This window comes from Mytilus galloprovincialis, chromosome 13 (assembly GCF_965363235.1).
Source record: "Mytilus galloprovincialis chromosome 13, xbMytGall1.hap1.1, whole genome shotgun sequence".
Classification (NCBI taxonomy): Eukaryota; Metazoa; Mollusca; class Bivalvia; order Mytilida; family Mytilidae; genus Mytilus; species Mytilus galloprovincialis.
In genome coordinates, this window is record NC_134850.1 from 23,307,538 (window position 1) to 23,317,897 (window position 10,360).

The 10,360-nt window shown below is 31.2% G+C and overlaps 1 long non-coding RNA gene across 1 annotated transcript; it reads right to left on the reverse strand.

The window, feature by feature from the left end:
- Positions 1–6,362: 6,362 nt before the first annotated feature.
- Positions 6,363–8,959, reverse strand: LOC143056665 (uncharacterized). The gene is made up of 3 exons (XR_012972450.1): positions 8,890–8,959; positions 7,237–7,346; positions 6,363–6,475 (listed from the first exon to the last, which is right to left on the reverse strand). It is a non-coding gene; the product is annotated as an uncharacterized LOC143056665 (long non-coding RNA).
- Positions 8,960–10,360: the final 1,401 nt, after the last annotated feature.

Consider the following 10,360-nt stretch of genomic DNA (forward strand, 5'->3'; position numbering starts at 1 on the left):
ATACGTTCCTTGTTCAAACCATAATAAAATAAGTTCCCATAAAATCAAACAGCTTCAGGTCGTCATATGAAATTAAACTCTTAGTAAACTTGAAAGCCTAATAAAATATATGCAATGTCTTTACTCTGACTGTTGCATTTTGAACAAACAAGTGAAAAGTCCACCGCAATGTAGAACAAAACAGTTTCAACATTCATATATATATTATTATCATGATCTTGGCCTGCATGGATATGCATTTAACTTGCAACTGGACGATTAAACAAACCGGTTATTGATGACTGCACGAAAAACTTAAACCTCAGACAAAACATGAAATAAACTGTTCAGGAAAAACGAAGTCCATCTAGTAGTAAAATACGGAAAAATCAAAATAAATATTTGCAATATTTTGCCCAGGATATTGTATTTTGGACATTAAGAAGCTTCTGTCCTAATTTCCCGAAATTCGATGATATAAAAAATAAGATGTGGTATGATTGCCAATGAGACAACTGTCCACAAGAGACCAAAATGACACAGACATTAACAACTATAGGTCACCGTACGGCCTTCAACAATGAGCAAAGTCCAGACCGCATAGTCAGCTATAAAAGGCCCCGATAAGACAATGTAAAACAATTCAAACGAGAAAACAAACGGCCTTATTTATATAAAAAAAAAAATGAAAGAAAAACAAATATGTAACACATAAACAAACGACAACCACTGAATTACAGGCTCCTGACTTGGGACAGGCACATACATAAATAATGTGGCGGGGTTAAACATGTTAGCGGGACATGCTTGCTTTTTACACTTTATCTCCATCTATAATGATATTCAACTTACTAAACAAAACTTAGCATATTTAAAAGGATATATCATTGTTACAATATGCATGTTATGCTGGTCATGTCTTTAAATGGTTTCTTGGAATATTAGGCAGGGGTGGCACCTTTCCATTATTAAATAACGGGTTGTCTTGATTGGTCTGAAATTTTCATAGTCCATAGGAGTTGTCTTGATAAACATTTTTACTCCTTGTCGGATTTGCTCTACGTGCTTTCGTTTTTTTGAATATAGCCAAAAACCGCATTTTACCCTTATGTTCTATTTTATGCCATTGCGGCCATCTTTGTTGGTGAGCGGGGTCGTTGGACATAATTTTAAACAAGATACCATCAGGATGATTAAGGCCAAGTTTGGGTAAATTTGGTGTATTAGTTTCAGAGGATGGTATTTTTGAAAAAAGTTAACGGACAACGGACGCCAGACGAGGAAAGCTTACTTGATCCTTTGATTCAGATGAGTTAACAATGAAAAAAGATTAAACCCAAACCTTAACACTGCTACAAAATTATTTAAAACGGTAAAAGTCACTCAAATTGAAAAAATAAAGGCCAAAGTCACAAGATGGGATGCAGCTGTGCTAGATTATTTCTGGAGCGTGAACTGCATTCCAAGATCTTCCAAGTTTCATTAATCTAGGTAGGAATTGTAATTCTTTGAATATGGAGATGTAAAAATACCTTAAAATTGATATTAAAACTATTGAAAACAGTCAAATTTGGGCAATCTTGAAACAGACAATCTAAAAAAAAGAATAAGGATGCAGGTGTGCTAGACTACTACTGGGGCACCTGTTTATTATGTAGGAGTTATAGATCTTTTAGATGTGCAGGTGCCAAAAAACCCTTAATAATGCTACAAGAACTATCAAAACTGTCAACGTCGCTCAAAAGATTTCAAGGTCAAGGTAAAATGATTGGTATACAGCTGAGCTAGACTAGTATTTTGACATATGTATAAATAAGGATTAATAGACAAGTTCTTAAGATATGGATGTTTAAACAATCTCCTATTACTGAGCAAACTTATCTCCCGACACCCCGAGCCTATATGTTTTGCTTTTTTGCAGATGACATGTTTTCATAATTATAAATTCTCTGTTCTCGGTATTTGAATTTAAGCTACGGCTGTTAGTGGTTCAAATTTAAGATTTAAATAAAACACTACGAACACATTATACAGACGCAAAGATATACAAACGGAAAGATATACAGATGCAATCTTGATTTAATGTAAAAGGAACACATAGATTTTTGGTCCTCAACAACCGATATATTGTGTTCTTCGAACGGTGATGATCCATTTAAAACGAAATTATTTTAAGAAATCGCTTTAACTTAATTTGAAGGAACGAGTATATACTTCTTTAGAATTTAATTTTAAGAAAAAGCTATAAATAAATGTTTAACCTTAACAGGTTTTAGTGTTTTATTGTTGTAGAAAATCTGTTTTGGAAATTGATATGACTACAGGAGATAAGGTGATAGACCTCGGATTTTTTAATAAACGACATTCATTTTATTTACTCTTGACACTAAAAATAAATTTGTTTAGAAAGGTTGAAGTGCAAATCGATTTATCAGGAAAAGTAATCATTTAAATTATTTATAAAGTAAAACAAAAATAAAAATACTGAAATCTCGAAATTCAATCTTATTTTGCATTATGTAAGCAAACATCTAATTACACACAACGTGTAATGAATTAATTCCGGTGAAAGTCTTCATTGTTGAATTCAGAGTATTTGCCGTTTTTAAGATTATAGGTTTAAAATGAAGGTACTTGCAACTTTACCAAGGCCAAATAAAAATATATGTATGGTTCCAGTTACCTTACCGTCCCAACTTTTTGTCTTAAAAATAGCCTACCCTAAAGATTTTATTGTCATTTTTCATCAAGCACTGTTGAAGTCAGAATGATGCTCCCATAGATTCAATGTAAAAAAAAAAAACATAAAATAAAAAAAAAAAAATCCCTACCTACCTACCCCAACTTTTTTTCAGATGTAACTGGAACCACGCATACTATTTTATTTGGCCCAATGAAACACATTTAACAATATCACAGGGACTTTTCACTAGGTCCGTTTGCTGATAATTTGATTTTGTGAATAAACTCATCATAGAGACCAGGATTGAAACTTTATATTTACGCCAGATAAAATGTAAAAAAGGCAAAATAAAGTACGAAGTTGAAGAGCATTGAGGACCAAACATTTCTAAAAGTTTTGCCAAATACAGCTAAGGTAATCTATTTCTGTGGTAGAAAGCCTTATGTTTCAAAAATACTAAGTTTTGTTAACTGTGATTTTCAGTTAATTTGTAATTATGAACATATCAATGATAACTGAAGTCAACACAGAAGTGATGATTGCAGGGCAGGTGATACACTCGAGGAATAAAAAAACTCCAGTGATTATGGACTCCCCCTTTTTTTGTAACTCTTTATATTTTAGTTACATTATTTACATTTTTTCATTTGATTTTGAATTAAAAAAATGATATATAAAATATTGTAATTATTCTGAATCTGAAGAATACACTTTTACTTTGTGAAAAAGGATTACCTTATGGTAATTTCCAAAGTAAAATACTGTATAGCACAACTACAATAGTACCTTTATAATATAACATACATTTTAAAATCACAAAAACACATGGTTTTACTACCGTTTACATAAACACATTCAACAGTACATGTACCTTTTACTTATACGACGTATAATGTAGGGAACTATTATGTTTTTTATATATTATGTTGATACTTCATAAATATTTGGCCCTGTAAGAGCATCTGTTTTCACAAATATTCCTTTTTTTTACATCATTGTTCAAATCAATCCGTTACATATACATGTAACCAATATAAGTACTTTTCCAGATTAGCAACAAAAAAAAAAAACCCAAAAATTCTCCGAATATTCAGTTGAATTACAGGTAAATTAAGTCATCAAGTTTACATCATGAGAAGTACAAGTCCTTTATTCGTGCAAAATTCTTAATATATCATTTTTCAATTAACAAGTTCAAGTAATTACGTTGAAAGTAGTTAAATATTACAGGTAATATCAAACTAGTTTTACTGTGAGAATTGTAGTGTGTTCATTTATTTCCACATTGTTAAAAGGTAAAGAGAGAGGGTTGGCATCTCACTAATCATGCATAACCCCGCCGCATTTGGCCTAATTTATGAACAAAATTGAACGAACAACAAATATGTGCCTGTTTCAAGTCAAGAATATATAATTCAGGTGGCAGTCACTGTCTATCGTATTTATTTTTCATTTTTCACTTTATAATTATGTAAATTTAATACATGAAGTTCCAAACCCTCCTTTAACCTGGGACAGGGGTGTTACAGTTCAACACAAGAACGAACTATAGAAATCATATGGATACAAATAGAAATACTACACAGAGTGAACGTGCCCATATGTATGCTTGATTTGTTCACATAATGATGTCAATATAATGGAATGTTATGCTACTGTTATACAAATACGACGTTTAGTTAGCTATAAAACAGGTTTCCTCGTAATTCGGTATCAGTGTCATTCTACCTTTTACACACACTGAGTGTTGCAGGGTTTCAGGTGCATGTTACAACACTGGATGCTTAACATGTTTGTTTGGAAATTCAATACTTTATTAAATATCTCTTCTACATCAATTATATGCCACTGAATACATTTTTGATAACATTAATATCTATGCGTGACAACATTGCAATTACTAAAATTGAAATACAAACATTTATTTGTATTTTTTTAAAATATAAATGATACGTTTTAAAACTTGCATAGTGTTACCTTGGACACATGCACATGTAATTTGCTTTAGCACAGTATTCAAACCGGCTGCGTTAAATTAATGCATCCATTATACAAATAGGCAGAACGGAAATAAGCAGGTAAAACGAAATGAAGGCATTTCATGCCCTGAAATCTAGTTATTAATTCTAAGAAAAACTAATCAGTGAACATCATTTGTGCTATGTTATTCGATGAATAAGTGACAAATATCGACTTGCATTATACATTTAAGAAACGTACTACTTTTACTAAACTTATTACATTATGATATCATCGAAACATACATATATTTTATATTGAATTCCTTGAGTGTATCATGTTGAAGTGCTCAGAACTATTGGGAAACATAAAAGAACCAAAATATATAAAACTGTGAAAACACCAAACAGGAAATAATCAAAGAATTCTGCTAGCTCCTTGTTTGTGTAAGGCATAAATTCCTTTCTACTTTCCAAGCAGACTCTGCCGTCTTTCGGTAGGTCATTTTCAGTAATCTGACTTTGACCAATATGATCAAGATGATTTATTCTTCCGGCTTTGCATTTTAACTTTAAGAATTTCCTCGCCAAAGAATGCATCCACTTTGGAGCCTTATCGTGTTCTGGTTGATGGAAAAGTCTTATGATAAATATCGTAAAGACAATCACAAGACAGGCCATGCCCAATGTTACAGTAAGAAATACCACTGCAAAATAAAATTTCTATTAGTTAAAAACCATTATAGTTTTACTTATATTTATTGATCAAAACAGAAACTGCATCTTTCGAAGGCAAGTGAGAAATAATTAATATTATGCAACTGTTTTGCTGACATTTTCACAATACTTGCCAATAGATATGCAATCGTAAAGGAATTTTAGTCTTAAATGATCATTTTGATCTTACCATCATTTAAAAAGTATTATCAAGAATTAAATCATTCGGTCATGTTCAGTCTTTCAGTCGATTGTGGGACTCATTTGCTCTGTTCAATCAGATCTGGTTAGATTATTTGTTTAAAATCAATTAAGTTCTATTCAGTAGCTTTACGGACATTTGAATATGGTGTTGATGTGAACAGGAAATAAAAATATCTACCGAACAGTCTGAATACAAATTTAACCTTAAAATAATCATTTTCAAGATTAAACCATAGTGAAACGTGTTTTAATACAGAATTGAGTCGACTCCATTAGAAACAAAATTCCTTGACACTTAAAAAGACAACAGCATGACATATGTATCCTTTGCTGAATCTGGTTGATAATGTAGACAAAACAATTATTGTTTATGTATATCTTTCCAATAAATGTAACTTTACCTAGAACTGATGTATGTTTTGATGTCGTAGGCATACTGTCTGAAAATAACGTCAATAAAACCGCCAAAGCAAGTAACACTGTTAGTATATATCCGATTTTGTCTCCAGATTCAAGCGGCAGAAAAAATGTAACGAATGTTAGTATGGCAGTAAGAATAGCCGGGAATATTACAGTCATGAGGTAATGACCATAATATCTTTTAAACTCCATTCGAAACAAAAGTTCCGAAAAGACCAGTTCATCCTCAGTTAGATAAGATGTTTGCTGGGAGATTGTTATAATTTCCCATTCCTCATCTGGTCTAAAATCTTCTAGATTTATATGAGTTTTGAGAAATTCTAGATTGACAAAATCAACAGAGAAACCCCAGCTAGCTATTTCTATGTCACAGGTTTGACTGTCATATGGGAAGTACGTCACATCCATATCACATGACGTGGACAAAACAGCGGTTGGTTCCCATCGTAATTCTCCATTATATTGTATTCTAATAGTTTGGTCGGCACCAAGATTTTTCCGTAATTGCACAATGCTATGATTAAAGTAAAATAGTATTTTGTTAGATATTTGTTTCATAAGAAAACGAAAGAAACTTGTTATTTTTAAATCGTTAAGTTGGAATGAAGTAATAGATGATCCAAACGGCAGAAATATACAAAATAAATTGGATATATTTACTTATGTGTATAGAGAATATCATATGGCTTTTTCAATATCGCATCCGTATCAACCCGAGACACCAATATAATCCCAAGAGCTCTGCTCGAGGGATTATATTGGTTGAGGGTTGATACGGTGTGTGATATTGAAAAAACCATATCATATACACTTTATTATATACATTTACCTCAAGTAGATGTTTTTTATGTGACATACAGATAAGGAGTTTTGAAATGACGTCATACAGATTATAGGTTTGACATGACGTCATACAGATTAGGAATTTGATAAAGCTTTGCAACAGTGACTGCAATCAGTGACGTGACGTCATACAGATTAAAGGTGTGATAAAGCTTTTGCAACCGTGCTGATATCGTTATCATCACGGGTGGTTGATACAGCACGCTTGCCATTTATTGTATTACACATACAATTTATCTGTATTTACTACTAAGTATATAATAAATACTAGTTATCATAGCTAGTCAATATTTACTTTTCAGTCAAATTCTGCTTTTATATACAAACTGAATAATATATTAATATATGAAAACAATTCTGTACGATACAATACCCTTACTTTTTTTTTAATTACTGTTAATAATTACAATACAATAAAATTTGATTACGTACGAATTCTGCACAATCAATTCAGGGTGCCAAATTTTGTCCACAGGAACAAATATGTAATCAATATCTCCGTAGGATGATTTATCCCATGTTAATCGACTATCATTCCATACCTAAAATTTCACATAAATTGTTCAGCTACAGTAGATAATCGAGTTTAATTTTAGTTTTAAACGTAACGCTTACTTTAAAACTGAGAAAGGAAATGGGGAATGTGTCAAAGCGACAACAACCCGACCACAGAGCAGAAAACAGCCGAACGCCACAAATGGGTCTTCAATGTAGCGAGAAACTCCCGCACCGGAGGCGTCCTTCAGCTGGCCCCTTAAAAAAAATATGTATACTAGTTTTGTATATATAACGCAAATTCGCAGATCAAACATTGTTAAATAAATTATGAAGTAAGCCCTGTATTTTAACTTGTTACTCGATGAAGAAAATATGTCAAACAGTGTTAAATAAATTATGAAATAAGCACTGTATTTTAACTTGTTACTCGATAAAGAAAATATGTCAGAAATAGTCATATATTTTAATGTATATGATTTGATTTGAAATCATGTTCCGTGCAACAACCCTCGATAAAGTCGACGAGCAAAGCATTATTCGACTAACGAAAACTATATTATATAAAAAAGTTGGCCGAATGGTGCATGGCGCTAGACACAGTACATGTAGTGTTGCTACACCAGGGGAGCAAACAAATAAAGGTTTGGAATGTCTGGGGACTTTGTTACCATTTAAACTGTTACTTGTATTGTGTTGCTATTTAAATACCTTATACACAAATGTAGATGTAAGGGCATATTGTTCACAAATTATTTGGATGGAATATTTAAATTTTTTAATAAGTATAGAAAATTCTCTATATAGAAATGTGTATGTTCCTTAACCCCTGCGAAAACGTTAAAATAAATCAAAAGGGATAATTGGTAGAAGCAGCATTTAATTTATCAAATATTTAATAATATATTTTATTATATCTTCATGAAATGATAAATCGTACATGTAACTTATTTGATATAAGTTGTGTATATTAGAATGTAATTTCACATGTTTCACATGTTTCACCCTAAAAATAAAACAAATGAAAAAAAAGGATGAAATGTAATTTTATTGACCTTTTTGTTTGTAAACCAAATTAAATGTCCGTCATCTATGTTAATCTTGTTCAAAATGACATAAAGATTAAAAGAAAAAAAGTTATTTTGTGTGCTTAAAGAGCCCATTCACATAGACAAGTTCAAAATGTCATTTAAGATAAACGTATGCTGATTTCATAATCCGATATTTAACTAATAAAAGGCCATTATTGGAATGTCAAACGTGCCAATTCACGTCTACATCAGTTTGGAGTTGTAAACAAAATCAGTCATGCCTACAAAGTATAGACTTTTGTTTTATTTTTAATATACAAGAGTATAGTAAAATAGTCACACGAATGAGATGAACTGATATTATATTGACACAATTATCATTGAATTAAATTTGCTATTTTAAAAATGTGTCACTATATCTGTCTTTGTTTTCGACGATAAATTCAACATCTCAAATGTTGAAGACGAAAATATTATATCAGTACATTCACCATAAAAAATAATATAGAAATAACTTTTGATCAATTTAAATGTATTCAAAATAAAATGTTTTACTGACCACGGTAAACCATCCTGTTGTCTCCAATATCTGTTCCTTCATATCCTTAAAAAGATAAGATAAAGTCTGTTTTATTGATGAATAAACTTTCTCAGATATAAATAATAGTTTCTAAACAGAAAAAAAAAATAAGAATGGTTGTCGTTCATTCTGCATATATTTTAAAATGTTCTTTTTGGAAGGCACATTTTCTTTTCATTTTAAAGGATACATCTTCATATTTGTCACTGCAATATGATCCTGTATAAGAATGTTATTTTTTTATGGATCGAAGCAGTGAATCAAATGCTTAACTTTGTTTCACTGTCAATGCTGACATTGTTTTCTTTTAATAGCAGACAACACATACCAATCATGCATAATACATCTTTACCTAAGGGGTTGCATGGAAGTTCACTTGAATATTGATGCAATGAGGTCGAATTATTCACTTGCAAGTTCGTCATCATCGATCGATGTATCTTGGCTTATTTTGACAAAAATGAACCATTCTTGCTGCTAAAGGCGAATGATATTTGACTATTTTACTTTCACTTATGATTGAACAAAATAAATCTTAATTTTAATTGTTTACGTATCTCGTAGCTAGTGCCCCTTTAATGATTTGCATTTTCATGATAATTTTGCAAATTTCCGAACACAGAAACTGAGAATATACTTACCAAAGAATTAAGGGCCAAGAAATTGTACTCTACACTGATATTTACTGGATAGTCAGGTAGTACCAGATTATTGTAACCTTCATCAGTTGAATTAAATAAGAACTTGTGAATTCTATTTGCGGCACTAACAGTGTAAGATGTCGAATGTTTCAATAAATCTAGAAAAATATAAATTACTCTTTACTTTAAATAAAAGAAAGCTGCAATATATATATAAACACAGATAAATGCTTAGATAAAACTTACCCGTTGATATGAGAATATAATTCCATTGTTTGTATGTGATTACTGCAGTTGTTTACACCTGTCCTAAGTCAGGAATCTGACGTTTAGTGGTTGTCGTCTGTTTATGTGGTTTATAAGTCTTTCTCGTTTCTCGTTTTTATATAAATTAAACCTTTCGTACTTTGAACTATAATGGTTTACTTTTATAAATTAATACTTGGATGGAGAGTTTTCATTTGCACTCAAGTACAAGTACAGCGATTTGTTCTCCAATCTATTCAAAACTTTGATAAAATAAATAATTATTTACTTTATCCAAATCAATTGTTTCTATATTGTATCACCTGTTCGTTTCTGTCTTAGGCGTCTAATCAACTATTAATTGTAAAACAACGATGTCACATAAGTCGATTTGTTTTCTAAATTACTAATACGACAAACGTTCACGAAATCGGAGGTTGATGTTTTAAATATGAATCTGTTATATATTGCTAATATATAGGTTGACAGTGTAACCGAATTGTCTGTCATCCCGGCCACGTTGTGTATTTATTAGTTAGTTACAAAATGCATTGTCTTCTAGT